Raw genomic sequence first — 17,601 nt, 5'->3', positions numbered from 1 at the left:
AGACTCCATGCATTGTGGCACAATGGATCCCGATTGTATTCAGTGCGGTTGGCGCAGTGAGGCCCAATGCATCCCGATTGAATGCAGTGGATTATATGCAGCATGGCCAAAATCCCGATTGAAGGCAGTGGATTCCATGCAGCATGATTGAATACAGTGGAGTATTTGCAGCATGGCCCAAAGCATCGCGATTGAATGCAGTGGATTTCATGCAGCGTCATTTAATGCAGAACATTCCATACATTGTGGTGCAATGGATCTCGTTTGTATGCAGTGGAGACCATGCAGCGAGGCCCAATGCATCCCGATTGAATGCAGTGGATTTTATGCAGCATGGCCCAAAATATCCTGATTGGATGCAATGGATTCCTTGCTGCATGATTGAATGCAGTGTATTTTATGCAGCATGGCCCAAAACATCCTGATTGAATGCAGTGGATTCCATGCAGCTTGATTGAATGCAGTGGATTCCATGCAGCCTGATTAAATTCATTCCAATTGAATGCAGTGGATTCCATGCAGTGTGATTTAATGCAGTGTGATCCATGCAGCATGAAGAAATTGAACCCTATTTAATGCAGTGGATTTTATGCAGCATGATTGAATGCAGTGAATTCCTTCAGCATGATTGAATGCAGTGGATTTTTGCAGCATGGCCCAAAGCATCCCGATTTAATGCAGTGGATTTTACGCAGCATGGCCAAAAGCATCCCGATTGAATGCAGTGGATACCATGCAGCATGATTGAATGCAGTGGATTCCATGCAGCCTGGTAAAATTCATCCCGATTGAATGCAGTGGATTCCATGCAGCGTCATTTAATGCAGAAGACTCCCTGCATTTTGGCACAATGGATCCCGTATGTATTCAGTGGAGTCCACGCAGTGAGGCCCAATGCATCCCGATTGAATGCAGTGGATTTTATGCAGCATGGCCCCATGCATCCCGATTGAATGCCGTGGATTCCATGCAGCGTGGTGAAATGCATCCTGATTGAATGCAGTGTATACCATTCAGTATGGCTAAATGGATACCAATTGAATGCAGTGGATTCTATGCAGCATGGCCCAATTGATCTCAATTGAATGCAGTGGTGTCAATGCAGTGTGGTGCAATGGATTCTGATTGAATGCAGTGGATTCCATGCATCATGGCGCAATGGATCCCAATTGTATGCAGTGAAATAAATGCAGCGTGATTGAATGCAGTGAATTCCATGCAGCATGGTAAAAGTCATCCCGGTTGAATGCAGTTAATTCCATGCAGTGTGATTAAATGCAGTGTGATCCATGCTGCATGAAGAAATGGAACCTTATTGAATGCAGTGGATTTTATGCAGCATGATTGAATGCAGTGGATTTTTTGCAGCATGGCCCAAAGCATCCCGATTTAATGCAGTGGATTTTAGGCAGCATGTCAAAAAACATCCCGATTGAATGCAGTGGATACCATGCAGCATGATTGAATGCAGTGGATTTTATGGACCATGGCCAAAAGCATCCCGATTGAAGGCAGTGGATTCCATGCAGCGTCATTGAATGCAGTGGATTCCATGCATTGTGATTGAATGCAGTGTAATCCATGCAGCCTGGTAAAATGCATCCCGATTGAATGCAGTGGATTCCATGCAGAATGATTGAATGCAGTGGATTCCTGCAGCATGATTGAATGCAGTGTATTTTTTGAAGCTTGGCCCAAAGCATCCCGATTTACTGCAGTGGATATTCTGCAGCATGTCCCAAAACATCCCGATTGAATGCAGTGGATACCGTGCAGCATGTTTGAATGCAGTGGATTTTATGCAGCATGGCCAAAAGCATCCCGATTGAATGCAGTGGATTCCATGGAGCCTCATTGAATGCAGTGGATTCCATGCATTGTGATTGAATGCAGTGAAATCCATGCAGCCTGGTAAAATGCATCCCGATTGAATGCAGTGGATTCAATGCAGCATGATTGAATGCAGTGGATTCCATGCAGCCTGGTAAAATGCATCCCAATTGCATGCATTGGATTCCATGCAGCGTGATTGAATTCAGTGTATTCCAGACAGCATGAAGTAATGGAACCCTATTGAATGCAGTTGATTTTATGCAGCATGATTGAATGCAGTGGATTCCTGCGGCATGAATGAATGCAGTGGATTTTTTGCAGCATGGTACAAAGCATTACGATGTAATGCAGTGGATTCCATACAGAGTCATTGAATATAGAGGACTCCATGTATTGTGCCAAAATGGATCCCGATTGTACTCAGTGCAGTTGACGCAGTGAGGCCCAATGCATCCCGATTGAATGCAGTTGATTTAATGCAGCAGGGCCAAAAGCATCCCGATTGAAGGCAGTGGATTCCATGCAATGTCATTGAATTCAGTGTAATACATGCAGCCTGGTAACATGCATCCGGATTGAATGCAGTGGATTCCATGAAGCATGCTTGAATGCAGTGGATTCCATGCAGCCTGGTAAAATGCATCCCAATTGAATGCAATGGATTCCATGCAGCGTGATTTAATGCAGTGCATTCCAGGCAGCATGAAGAAATGGAACCCTATTGAATGCAGGGAATTTAATGCAGCATGATTGAATGCAGTGGATACCTGCAGCATGATTGAATGCTGTGGATTATTAGCAGCAAGGCCCAAAGTATTCCGAATGAATGCAGTGGATACCTGCAGCATGATTGAATGCAGAGGATTTTTTGCAGCATGGCCCAAATCATCCCGATTTAATGCAGGGGATTTTCTGCAGCATGTCCCAAAACATCCCGATTGAATCAGGTGGATTAGATGCATCCTGATTGAATGCAGTGGATTTTATGCAGCATGGCCAAAAGCATCCCGATTGAATGCAGTGGATTCCATACAGCGTCATTGAATGCAGAAGACTCCCTGCATTGTGGCACAATGGATCCCGTATGTATTCAGTTGAGTTCACGCAGTGAGGCCCAATGCATCCTGATTGAATGCAGTGGGTTTTATGCAGCATTGCCAAAAGTATCCCGATTGAGTGCAGTGGATTCCATGCAGCGTCATTGAATGCAGTGGATTCCATGCATTGTGCTTGAATGCAGTGTAATCCATGCAGCCTGGTAAAATGCATCCCGATTGAATGCAGTGGATTCCATGCAGCATGATTGAATGCAGTGGATTCCATGCAGCCTGGTAAAATGCACCTCAATTAAATGATGTGGATTCCATGCATCCTGATTGAATGCAGTGTATTCCATGCAGCATGAAGAAATGGAACACTATTGAATGCAGGGTATTTTATGCAGCATGATTGAATGCTGTGGATTCCTGCAGAATTATTGAACGCAGTGGATTTTTTGCAACATGTCCCAAAGCATCTCTGATTTAATGCAGTGGATTCCATGCAGCGTCATTGAATGCTGAGAATTCCATTCATTGTGGCGAAATGGATCACGATTGTGTGCAGTGGAGTCCATGCAGCGAGGCCAAATGCATCTCGATGGAATGCAGTGGATTTTATGCAGCATGGCCCCATGCAACCCGATTGAATGCCGTGGATTCCATGCAGCGTGGTGAAATGCATCCTGATTGAACGCAGTGTATACCATTCAGTGTGGCTAATTGGATCCCTATTGAATGCAGTGGATTCTATGCATCGTTGCCCAATTGATCTCAATTGAATGCAGTGGATTCAATGCGGTGTGGTGCAATGGATACTGATTGAATGCAGTGGATTCAACGCATCCTGGTAAAATTAATCCCGATTGAATGCAGAGGATTCCATGCAGTGTGATTTAATGCAGTGTGATCCATGCAGCATGAAGAAATGGAACCATATTGAATGCAGTGGATTTTATGCAGCATGATTGAATGCAGTGGATTTTTTGCAGAATGGCCCAAAGCATCCTGATTTAATGCAGTGAATTTTCTGCAGCATGTCCCAAAACATCCCGACTGAATGCAGTGGATACGGTGCAGCATGATTGAATGCATTGGATTTTATGCAGCATGACCCAAAATATCCCGATTGGATGCACTGGATTCCATGCAGCATGATTGAATGCAGTGGATTTTATGCAGCATGGCCAAAAGCATCCCGATAGAATGCAGTGGATTCCATGCAGCGTCATTGAATGCAGTGAATTACATGCATTGTGATTGAATGCAGTGTAATTCATGCAGCGTGGTAAAATGCATCCCGATTGAATGCAGTGGATTCCATGCAGCGTGAATGAATGCAGTGGATTCGATGCAGCCTGATAAAATTCATTCCAATTGAATGCAGTGGATTCCATGCAGTGTGATTTAATGCAGTGTGATCCATGCAGCATGAAGAAATTGAACCCTATTTAATGCAGTGGATTTTATGCAGCATGATTGAATGCAGTGAATTCCTTCAGCATGATTGAATGCAGTGGATTTTTGCAGCATGGCCCAAAGCATCCCGATTTAATGCAGTGGATTTTATGCAGCATGGCCAAAAGCATCCCGATTGAATGCAGTGGATACCATGCAGCATGATTGAATGCAGTGCATAGTATGCACCATGGCCAAAAGCATCCCGATTGAATGCAGTGGATTCCATGCAGCGTCATTGAATGCAGTGGATTCCATGCTTGTGATTGAATGCAGTGTAATTCATGCAGCGTGGTAAAATGAATCCCGATTGAATGCAGTGGATTCCATGCAGCATAATTGAATGAGGTGGATTCCAGGCAGCATGAAGAAATGGAACCTTATTGAATGCAGGGTATTTTATGCAGCATGATTAAATGCAGTGGATTCCTGCAGCATGATTGAATGCAGTGGATTTTTTGCAGCTTGGCCCAAAGCATCCCGATTTAATGCAGTGGATTTTCTGCAGCATGTCCCAATACATCCCGATTGAATGCAGTGGATTTCATGAAGCATGGCCAAAAGCATCCCGATTGAATGCAGATGATTCCATGCAGCGTCATTGAATGCAGTGGATTCTATGCATTGTTATTGAATGCAGTGGATTCCACGCATCCTGGTAAAATTCATCCCGATTGAATGCAGTAGATTCCATGCAGCATGATTGAATGCAGTGGATTTTTTGCAGCTTGGCCCAATGCATCCCGATTTAATGCAGTGGATTTTATTCAGCATGTCCCAAAACATCCCGATTGAATGCAGTGGATACCGTGCAGCATGACTGATGCAGTGGATTTTATGCAGCATGGCCAAAAGCATCCCGATTGAATGCAGAGGATTCCATGCAGCGTCATTGAATGCAGTGGATTCCATGCATTGTGCTTGAATGCAGTGTAATCCATGCAGCCTGGTAAAATGCATCCCGATTGAATGCAGTGGATTCAATGCAGCATGATTGAATGCAGTCGATTCAATGCAGACTGGTAAAATGCATCCCTATTGAATGCATTGGATTCCATGCAGCATGATTGAATTCAGTGTATTCCAGGGAGCATGAAGTAATGGAACCCTATTGAATGAAGTGTATTTTATTTAGCATGATTGAATGCAGTGGATTCCTGCAGCATGAATGAATGCAGTGGATTTTTTGCAGCATGTCCCCAAGCATCCCGATTGAATGCCGTGGATTCCATGCAGCCTGGTAAAATGCATCCCAATTAAATGCTGTGGATTCCATGCAGCATGATTGAATGAAGTCGATTCCATGCAGCATGAAGAAATGGAACCCTATTGAATGCAGGGGATTTTATGCAGCATGATTGAATGAAGTGGATTCCTTCAGCATGATTGAATGCAGTGGATTTTTTGCAGCATGGCCAAAAGCATCTCGATTTAATGCAGTGGATTCCATGCAGCGTCATTGAATGCAGAAAATTCAATTCATTGTGGCGAAATGGATCACGATTGTGTGCAGTGGAGTCCATGCATCGAGGCCAAATGCATCTCGATTGAATGCAGTGGATTTTATGCAGCATGGCCACAAGCATCCCGATTGAATGCCATGGATTCCATGCAGCGCGGTGAAATGCATCCTGATTGAACGCAGTGTATACAATGCATCGTGGCTAAATGGATCCCCATTCAATGCAGTGGATTCTATGCAGTGTGGCCCAATTGATCTCAACTGAATGAAGTGGATTCCATGCATCATGGTGCAATGGATCCCAATTGAATGCAGTGGATTCCATGCAGTGTGATTTAATGCAGTGTGATCCATGCAGCATGAAGAAATTGAACCCTATTTAATGCAGTGGATTTTATGCAGCATGATTGAATGCAGTGAATTCCTTCAGCATGATTGAATGCAGTGGATTTTTGCAGCATGGCCCAAAGCATCCCGATTTAATGCAGTGGATTTTACGCAGCATGGCCAAAAGCATCCCGATTGAATGCAGTGGATACCATGCAGCATGATTGAATGCAGTGGATTCCATGCAGCCTGGTAAAATTCATCCCGATTGAATGCAGTGGATTCCATGCAGCGTCATTTAATGCAGAAGACTCCCTGCATTGTGGCACAATGGATCCCGTATGTATTCAGTGGAGTCCACGCAGTGAGGCCCAATGCATCCCGATTGAATGCAGTGGATTTTATGCAGCATGGCCCCATGCATCCCGATTGAATGCCGTGGATTCCATGCAGCGTGGTGAAATGCATCCTGATTGAATGCAGTGTATACCATTCAGTATGGCTAAATGGATACCAATTGAATGCAGTGGATTCTATGCAGCATGGCCCAATTGATCTCAATTGAATGCAGTGGTGTCAATGCAGTGTGGTGCAATGGATTCTGATTGAATGCAGTGGATTCCATGCATCATGGCGCAATGGATCCCAATTGTATGCAGTGAAATAAATGCAGCGTGATTGAATGCAGTGAATTCCATGCAGCATGGTAAAAGTCATCCCGGTTGAATGCAGTTAATTCCATGCAGTGTGATTAAATGCAGTGTGATCCATGCTGCATGAAGAAATGGAACCTTATTGAATGCAGTGGATTTTATGCAGCATGATTGAATGCAGTGGATTTTTTGCAGCATGGCCCAAAGCATCCCGTTTTAATGCAGTGGATTTTAGGCAGCATGTCAAAAAACATCCCGATTGAATGCAGTGGATACCATGCAGCATGATTGAATGCAGTGGATTTTATGGACCATGGCCAAAAGCATCCCGATTGAAGGCAGTGGATTCCATGCAGCGTCATTGAATGCAGTGGATTCCATGCATTGTGATTGAATGCAGTGTAATCCATGCAGCCTGGTAAAAAGCATCCCGATTGAATGCAGTGGATTCCATGCAGAATGATTGAATGCAGTGGATTCCTGCAGCATGATTGAATGCAGTGTATTTTTTGAAGCTTGGCCCAAAGCATCCCGATTTACTGCAGTGGATATTCTGCAGCATGTCCCAAAACATCCCGATTGAATGCAGTGGATACCGTGCAGCATGTTTGAATGCAGTGGATTTTATGCAGCATGGCCAAAAGCATCCCGATTGAATGCAGTGGATTCCATGGAGCCTCATTGAATGCAGTGGATTCCATGCATTGTGATTGAATGCAGTGAAATCCATGCAGCCTGGTAAAATGCATCCCGATTGAATGCAGTGGATTCAATGCAGCATGATTGAATGCAGTGGATTCCATGCAGCCTGGTAAAATGCATCCCTATTGCATGCATTGGATTCCATGCAGCGTGATTGAATTCAGTGTATTCCAGGCAGCATGAAGTAATGGAACCCTATTGAATGCAGTGGATTTTATGCAGCATGATTGAATGCAGTGGATTCCTGCGGCATGAATGAATGCAGTGGATTTTTTGCAGCATGGTACAAAGCATTACGATTTAATGCAGTGGATTCCATGCAGCGTCATTGAATATATAGGACTCCATGTATTGTGCCAAAATGGATCCCGATTGTACTCAGTGCAGTTGACGCAGTGAGGCCCAATGCATCCCGATTGAATGCAGTTGATTTAATGCAGCAGGGCCAAAAGCATCCCGATTGAAGGCAGTGGATTCCATGCAATGTCATTGAATTCAGTGTAATACATGCAGCCTGGTAACATGCATCCGGATTGAATGCAGTGGATTCCATGAAGCATGCTTGAATGCAGTGGATTCCATGCAGCCTGGTAAAATGCATCCCAATTGAATGCAATGGATTCCATGCAGCGTGATTTAATGCAGTGCATTCCAGGCAGCATGAAGAAATGGAACCCTATGGAATGCAGGGAATTTAATGCAGCATGATTGAATGCAGTGGATACCTGCAGCATGATTGAATGCTGTGGATTATTAGCAGCAAGGCCCAAAGTATTCCGAATGAATGCAGTGGATACCTGCAGCATGATTGAATGCAGAGGATTTTTTGCAGCATGGCACAAATCATCCCGATTTAATGCAGGGGATTTTCTGCAGCATGTCCCAAAACATCCCGATTGAATCAGGTGGATTAGATGCAGCATGATTGAATGCAGTGGATTTTATGCAGCATGGCCAAAAGCATCCCGATTGAATGCAATGGATTCCATACAGCGTCATTGAATGCAGAAGACTCCCTGCATTGTGGCACAATGGATCCCGTATGTATTCAGTTGAGTTCACGCAGTGAGGCCCAATGCATCCTGATTGAATGCAGTGGGTTTTATGCAGCATTGCCAAAAGTATCCCGATTGAGTGCAGTGGATTCCATGCAGCGTCATTGAATGCAGTGGATTCCATGCATTGTGCTTGAATGCAGTGTAATCCATGCAGCCTGGTAAAATGCATCCCGATTGAATGCAGTGGATTCCATGCAGCATGATTGAATGCAGTGGATTCCATGCAGCCTGGTAAAATGCACCTCAATTAAATGATGTGGATTCCATGCATCCTGATTGAATGCAGTGTATTCCATGCAGCATGAAGAAATGGAACACTATTGAATGCAGGGTATTTTATGCAGCATGATTGAATGCTGTGGATTCCTGCAGAATTATTGAACGCAGTGGATTTTTTGCAACATGTCCCAAAGCATCTCTGATTTAATGCAGTGGATTCCATGCAGCGTCATTGAATGCTGAGAATTCCATTCATTGTGGCGAAATGGATCACGATTGTGTGCAGTGGAGTCCATGCAGCGAGGCCAAATGCATCTCGATGGAATGCAGTGGATTTTATGCAGCATGGCCCCATGCAACCCGATTGAATGCCGTGGATTCCATGCAGCGTGGTGAAATGCATCCTGATTGAACGCAGTGTATACCATTCAGTGTGGCTAATTGGATCCCTATTGAATGCAATGGATTCTATGCATCGTTGCCCAATTGATCTCAATTGAATGCAGTGGATTCAATGCGGTGTGGTGCAATGGATACTGATTGAATGCAGTGGATTCAACGCATCCTGGTAAAATTAATCCCGATTGAATGCAGAGGATTCCATGCAGTGTGATTTAATGCAGTGTGATCCATGCAGCATGAAGAAATGGAACCATATTGAATGCAGTGGATTTTATGCAGCATGATTGAATGCAGTGGATTTTTTGCAGCATGGCCAAAAGCATCCCGATAGAATGCAGTGGATTCCATGCAGCGTCATTGAATGCAGTGAATTACATGCATTGTGATTGAATGCAGTGTAATTCATGCAGCGTGGTAAAATGCATCCCGATTGAATGCAGTGGATTCCATGCAGCGTGAATGAATGCAGTGGATTCGATGCAGCCTGATAAAATTCATTCCAATTGAATGCAGTGGATTCCATGCAGTGTGATTTAATGCAGTGTGATCCATGCAGCATGAAGAAATTGAACCCTATTTAATGCAGTGGATTTTATGCAGCATGATTGAATGCAGTGAATTCCTTCAGCATGATTGAATGCAGTGGATTTTTGCAGCATGGCCCAAAGCATCCCGATTTAATGCAGTGGATTTTATGCAGCATGGCCAAAAGCATCCCGATTGAATGCAGTGGATACCATGCAGCATGATTGAATGCAGTGCATAGTATGCACCATGGCCAAAAGCATCCCGATTGAATGCAGTGGATTCCATGCAGCGTCATTGAATGCAGTGGATTCCATGCTTGTGATTGAATGCAGTGTAATTCATGCAGCGTGGTAAAATGAATCCCGATTGAATGCAGTGGATTCCATGCAGCATAATTGAATGAGGTGGATTCCAGGCAGCATGAAGAAATGGAACCTTATTGAATGCAGGGTATTTTATGCAGCATGATTAAATGCAGTGGATTCCTGCAGCATGATTGAATGCAGTGGATTTTTTGCAGCTTGGCCCAAAGCATCCCGATTTAATGCAGTGGATTTTCTGCAGCATGTCCCAATATATCCCGATTGAATGCAGTGGATTTCATGAAGCATGGCCAAAAGCATCCCGATTGAATGCAGATGATTCCATGCAGCGTCATTGAATGCAGTGGATTCTATGCATTGTTATTGAATGCAGTGGATTCCACGCATCCTGGTAAAATTCATCCCGATTGAATGCAGTAGATTCCATGCAGCATGATTGAATGCAGTGGATTTTTTGCAGCTTGGCCCAATGCATCCCGATTTAATGCAGTGGATTTTATTCAGCATGTCCCAAAACATCCCGATTGAATGCAGTGGATACCGTGCAGCATGACTGATGCAGTGGATTTTATGCAGCATGGCCAAAAGCATCCCGATTGAATGCAGAGGATTCCATGCAGCGTCATTGAATGCAGTGGATTCCATGCATTGTGCTTGAATGCAGTGTAATCCATGCAGCCTGGTAAAATGCATCCCGATTGAATGCAGTGGATTCAATGCAGCATGATTGAATGCAGTCGATTCAATGCAGACTGGTAAAATGCATCCCTATTGAATGCATTGGATTCCATGCAGCATGATTGAATTCAGTGTATTCCAGGGAGCATGAAGTAATGGAACCCTATTGAATGAAGTGTATTTTATTTAGCATGATTGAATGCAGTGGATTCCTGCAGCATGAATGAATGCAGTGGATTTTTTGCAGCATGTCCCCAAGCATCCCGATTGAATGCCGTGGATTCCATGCAGCCTGGTAAAATGCATCCCAATTAAATGCTGTGGATTCCATGCAGCATGATTGAATGAAGTCGATTCCATGCAGCATGAAGAAATGGAACCCTATTGAATGCAGGGGATTTTATGCAGCATGATTGAATGCAGTGGATTCCTTCAGCATGATTGAATGCAGTGGATTTTTTGCAGCATGGCCAAAAGCATCTCGATTTAATGCAGTGGATTCCATGCAGCGTCATTGAATGCAGAAAATTCAATTCATTGTGGCGAAATGGATCACGATTGTGTGCAGTGGAGTCCATGCATCGAGGCCAAATGCATCTCGATTGAATGCAGTGGATTTTATGCAGCATGGCCACAAGCATCCCGATTGAATGCCATGGATTCCATGCAGCGCGGTGAAATGCATCCTGATTGAACGCAGTGTATACAATGCATCGTGGCTAAATGGATCCCCATTCAATGCAGTGGATTCTATGCAGTGTGGCCCAATTGATCTCAACTGAATGAAGTGGATTCCATGCATCATGGTGCAATGGATCCCAATTGAATGCAGTGGATTCCATGCAGTGTGATTTAATGCAGTGTGATCCATGCAGCATGAAGAAATTGAACCCTATTTAATGCAGTGGATTTTATGCAGCATGATTGAATGCAGTGAATTCCTTCAGCATGATTGAATGCAGTGGATTTTTGCAGCATGGCCCAAAGCATCCCGATTTAATGCAGTGGATTTTACGCAGCATGGCCAAAAGCATCCCGATTGAATGCAGTGGATACCATGCAGCATGATTGAATGCAGTGGATTCCATGCAGCCTGGTAAAATTCATCCCGATTGAATGCATTGGATTCCATGCAGCGTGATTGAATTCAGTGTATTCCAGACAGCATGAAGTAATGGAACCCTATAGAATGCAGTGGATTTTATGCAGCATGATTGAATGCAGTGGATTCCTGCGGCATGAATGAATGCAGTGGATTTTTGCAGCATGGCACAAAGCATTACGATTTAATGCAGTGGATTCCATGCAGCGTCATTGAATATAGAGGACTCCATGTATTGTGCCAAAATGGATCCCGATTGTACTCAGTGCAGTTGACGCAGTGAGGCCCAATGCATCCCGATTGAATGCAGTTGATTTAATGCAGCAGGGCCAAAAGCATCCCGATTGAAGGCAGTGGATTCCATGCAATGTCATTGAATGCAGTGTAATACATGCAGCCTGGTAACATGCATCCGGATTGAATGCAGTGGATTCCATGAAGCATGCTTGAATGCAGTGGATTCCATGCAGCCTGGTAAAATGCATCCAAATTGAATGCAATGGATTCCATGCAGCGTGATTTAATGCAGTGCATTCCAGGCAGCATGAAGAAATGGAACCCTATAGAATGCAGGGAATTTAATGCAGCATGATTGAATGCAGTGGATACCTGCAGCATGATTGAATGCTGTGGATTATTAGCAGCAAGGCCCAAAGTATTCCGAATGAATGCAGTGGATACCTGCAGCATGATTGAATGCAGAGGATTTTTTGCAGCATGGCACAAATCATCCCGATTTAATGCAGGGGATTTTCTGCAGCATGTCCCAAAACATCCCGATTGAATCAGGTGGATTAGATGCAGCATGATTGAATGCAGTGGATTTTATGCAGCATGGCCAAAAGCATCCCGATTGAATGCAGTGGATTCCATACAGCGTCATTGAATGCAGAAGACTCCCTGCATTGTGGCACAATGGATCCCGTATGTATTCAGTTGAGTTCACGCAGTGAGGCCCAATGCATCCTGATTGAATGCAGTGGGTTTTATGCAGCATTGCCAAAAGTATCCCGATTGAGTGCAGTGGATTCCATGCAGCGTCATTGAATGCAGTGGATTCCATGCATTGTGCTTGAATGCAGTGTAATCCATGCAGCCTGGTAAAATGCATCCCGATTGAATGCAGTGGATTCCATGCAGCATGATTGAATGCAGTGGATTCCATGCAGCCTGGTAAAATGCACCTCAATTAAATGATGTGGATTCCATGCATCCTGATTGAATGCAGTGTATTCCATGCAGCATGAAGAAATGGAACACTATTGAATGCAGGGTATTTTATGCAGCATGATTGAATGCTGTGGATTCCTGCAGAATTATTGAACGCAGTGGATTTTTTGCAACATGTCCCAAAGCATCTCTGATTTAATGCAGTGGATTCCATGCAGCGTCATTGAATGCTGAGAATTCCATTCATTGTGGCGAAATGGATCACGATTGTGTGCAGTGGAGTCCATGCAGCGAGGCCAAATGCATCTCGATGGAATGCAGTGGATTTTATGCAGCATGGCCCCATGCAACCCGATTGAATGCCGTGGATTCCATGCAGCGTGGTGAAATGCATCCTGATTGAACGCAGTGTATACCATTCAGTGTGGCTAATTGGATCCCTATTGAATGCAGTGGATTCTATGCATCGTTGCCCAATTGATCTCAATTGAATGCAGTGGATTCAATGCGGTGTGGTGCAATGGATACTGATTGAATGCAGTGGATTCAACGCATCCTGGTAAAATTAATCCCGATTGAATGCAGAGGATTCCATGCAGTGTGATTTAATGCAGTGTGATCCATGCAGCATGAAGAAATGGAACCATATTGAATGCAGTGGATTTTATGCAGCATGATTGAATGCAGTGGATTTTTTGCAGAATGGCCCAAAGCATCCTGATTTAATGCAGTGAATTTTCTGCAGCATGTCCCAAAACATCTCGACTGAATGCAGTGGATACGGTGCAGCATGATTGAATGCATTGGATTTTATGCAGCATGACCCAAAATATCCCGATTGGATGCACTGGATTCCATGCAGCATGATTGAATGCAGTGGATTTTATGCAGCATGGCCAAAAGCATCCCGATAGAATGCAGTGGATTCCATGCAGCGTCATTGAATGCAGTGAATTACATGCATTGTGATTGAATGCAGTGTAATTCATGCAGCGTGGTAAAATGCATCCCGATTGAATGCAGTGGATTCCATGCAGCGTGAATGAATGCAGTGGATTCGATGCAGCCTGATAAAATTCATTCCAATTGAATGCAGTGGATTCCATGCAGTGTGATTTAATGCAGTGTGATCCATGCAGCATGAAGAAATTGAACCCTATTTAATGCAGTGGATTTTATGCAGCATGATTGAATGCAGTGAATTCCTTCAGCATGATTGAATGCAGTGGATTTTTGCAGCATGGCCCAAAGCATCCCGATTTAATGCAGTGGATTTTATGCAGCATGGCCAAAAGCATCCCGATTGAATGCAGTGGATACCATGCAGCATGATTGAATGCAGTGCATAGTATGCACCATGGCCAAAAGCATCCCGATTGAATGCAGTGGATTCCATGCAGCGTCATTGAATGCAGTGGATTCCATGCTTGTGATTGAATGCAGTGTAATTCATGCAGCGTGGTAAAATGAATCCCGATTGAATGCAGTGGATTCCATGCAGCATAATTGAATGAGGTGGATTCCAGGCAGCATGAAGAAATGGAACCTTATTGAATGCAGGGTATTTTATGCAGCATGATTAAATGCAGTGGATTCCTGCAGCATGATTGAATGCAGTGGATTTTTTGCAGCTTGGCCCAAAGCATCCCGATTTAATGCAGTGGATTTTCTGCAGCATGTCCCAATACATCCCGATTGAATGCAGTGGATTTCATGAAGCATGGCCAAAAGCATCCCGATTGAATGCAGATGATTCCATGCAGCGTCATTGAATGCAGTGGATTCTATGCATTGTTATTGAATGCAGTGGATTCCACGCATCCTGGTAAAATTCATCCCGATTGAATGCAGTAGATTCCATGCAGCATGATTGAATGCAGTGGATTTTTTGCAGCTTGGCCCAATGCATCCCGATTTAATGCAGTGGATTTTATTCAGCATGTCCCAAAACATCCCGATTGAATGCAGTGGATACCGTGCAGCATGACTGATGCAGTGGATTTTATGCAGCATGGCCAAAAGCATCCCGATTGAATGCAGAGGATTCCATGCAGCGTCATTGAATGCAGTGGATTCCATGCATTGTGCTTGAATGCAGTGTAATCCATGCAGCCTGGTAAAATGCATCCCGATTGAATGCAGTGGATTCAATGCAGACTGGTAAAATGCATCCCGATTGAATGCAGTCGATTCAATGCAGACTGGTAAAATGCATCCCTATTGAATGCATTGGATTCCATGCAGCATGATTGAATTCAGTGTATTCCAGGGAGCATGAAGTAATGGAACCCTATTGAATGAAGTGTATTTTATTTAGCATGATTGAATGCAGTGGATTCCTGCAGCATGAATGAATGCAGTGGATTTTTTGCAGCATGTCCCCAAGCATCCCGATTGAATGCCGTGGATTCCATGCAGCCTGGTAAAATGCATCCCAATTAAATGCTGTGGATTCCATGCAGCATGATTGAATGAAGTCGATTCCATGCAGCATGAAGAAATGGAACCCTATTGAATGCAGGGGATTTTATGCAGCATGATTGAATGCAGTGGATTCCTTCAGCATGATTGAATGCAGTGGATTTTTTGCAGCATGGCCAAAAGCATCTCGATTTAATGCAGTGGATTCCATGCAGCGTCATTGAATGCAGAAAATTCAATTCATTGTGGCGAAATGGATCACGATTGTGTGCAGTGGAGTCCATGCATCGAGGCCAAATGCATCTCGATTGAATGCAGTGGATTTTATGCAGCATGGCCACAAGCATCCCGATTGAATGCAATGGATTCCATGCAGCGCGGTGAAATGCATCCTGATTGAACGCAGTGTATACAATGCATCGTGGCTAAATGGATCCCCATTCAATGCAGTGGATTCTATGCAGTGTGGCCCAATTGATCTCAACTGAATGAAGTGGATTCCATGCATCATGGTGCAATGGATCCCAATTGAATGCAGTGGATTCCATGCAGTGTGATTTAATGCAGTGTGATCCATGCAGCATGAAGAAATTGAACCCTATTTAATGCAGTGGATTTTATGCAGCATGATTGAATGCAGTGAATTCCTTCAGCATGATTGAATGCAGTGGATTTTTGCAGCATGGCCCAAAGCATCCCGATTTAATGCAGTGGATTTTACGCAGCATGGCCAAAAGCATCCCGATTGAATGCAGTGGATACCATGCAGCATGATTGAATGCAGTGGATTCCATGCAGCCTGGTAAAATTCATCCCGATTGAATGCATTGGATTCCATGCAGCGTGATTGAATTCAGTGTATTCCAGACAGCATGAAGTAATGGAACCCTATAGAATGCAGTGGATTTTATGCAGCAGGATTGAATGCAGTGGATTCCTGCGGCATGAATGAATGCAGTGGATTTTTTGCAGCATGGCACAAAGCATTACGATTTAATGCAGTGGATTCCATGCAGCGTCATTGAATATAGAGGACTCCATGTATTGTGCCAAAATGGATCCCGATTGTACTCAGTGCAGTTGACGCAGTGAGGCCCAATGCATCCCGATTGAATGCAGTTGATTTAATGCAGCAGGGCCAAAAGCATCCCGATTGAAGGCAGTGGATTCCATGCAATGTCACTGAATGCAGTGTAATACATGCAGCCTGGTAACATGCATCCGGATTGAATGCAGTGGATTCCATGAAGCATGCTTGAATGCAGTGGATTCCATGCAGCCTGGTAAAATGCATCCCAATTGAATGCAATGGATTCCATGCAGCGTGATTTAATGCAATGCATTCCAGGCAGCATGAAGAAATGGAACCCTATGGAATGCAGGGAATTTAATGCAGCATGATTGAATGCAGAGGATTTTTTGCAGCATGGCACAAATCATCCCGATTTAATGCAGGGGATTTTCTGCAGCATGTCCCAAAACATCCCGATTGAATCAGGTGGATTAGATGCAGCATGATTGAATGCAGTGGATTTTATGCAGCATGGCCAAAAGCATCCCGATTGAATGCAGTGGATTCCATACAGCGTCATTGAATGCAGAAGACTCCCTGCATTGTGGCACAATGGATCCCGTATGTATTCAGTTGAGTTCACGCAGTGAGGCCCAATGCATCCTGATTGAATGCAGTGGGTTTTATGCAGCATTGCCAAAAGTATCCCGATTGAGTGCAGTGGATTCCATGCAGCGTCATTGAATGCAGTGGATTCCATGCATTGTGCTTGAATGCAGTGTAATCCATGCAGCCTGGTAAAATGCATCCCGATTGAATGCAGTGGATTCCATGCAGCATGATTGAATGCAGTGGATTCCATGCAGCCTGGTAAAATGCACCTCAATTAAATGATGTGGATTCCATGCATCCTGATTGAATGCAGTGTATTCCATGCAGCATGAAGAAATGGAACACTATTGAATGCAGGGTATTTTATGCAGCATGATTGAATGCTGTGGATTCCTGCAGAATTATTGAACGCAGTGGATTTTTTGCAACATGTCCCAAAGCATCTCTGATTTAATGCAGTGGATTCCATGCAGCGTCATTGAATGCTGAGAATTCCATTCATTGTGGCGAAATGGATCACGATTGTGTGCAGTGGAGTCCATGCAGCGAGGCCAAATGCATCTCGATGGAATGCAGTGGATTTTATGCAGCATGGCCCCATGCA

This window comes from Sus scrofa, chromosome 14 (genome assembly GCF_054392235.1).
Source record: "Sus scrofa isolate SSC_HxYL_T2T_F1_AM1 chromosome 14, Sscrofa_HxYL_maternal_Yorkshire_Landrace_v2.0, whole genome shotgun sequence".
NCBI classification, from domain to species: Eukaryota; Metazoa; Chordata; class Mammalia; order Artiodactyla; family Suidae; genus Sus; species Sus scrofa.
Note: the sequence above shows the minus strand (reverse complement) of the source record.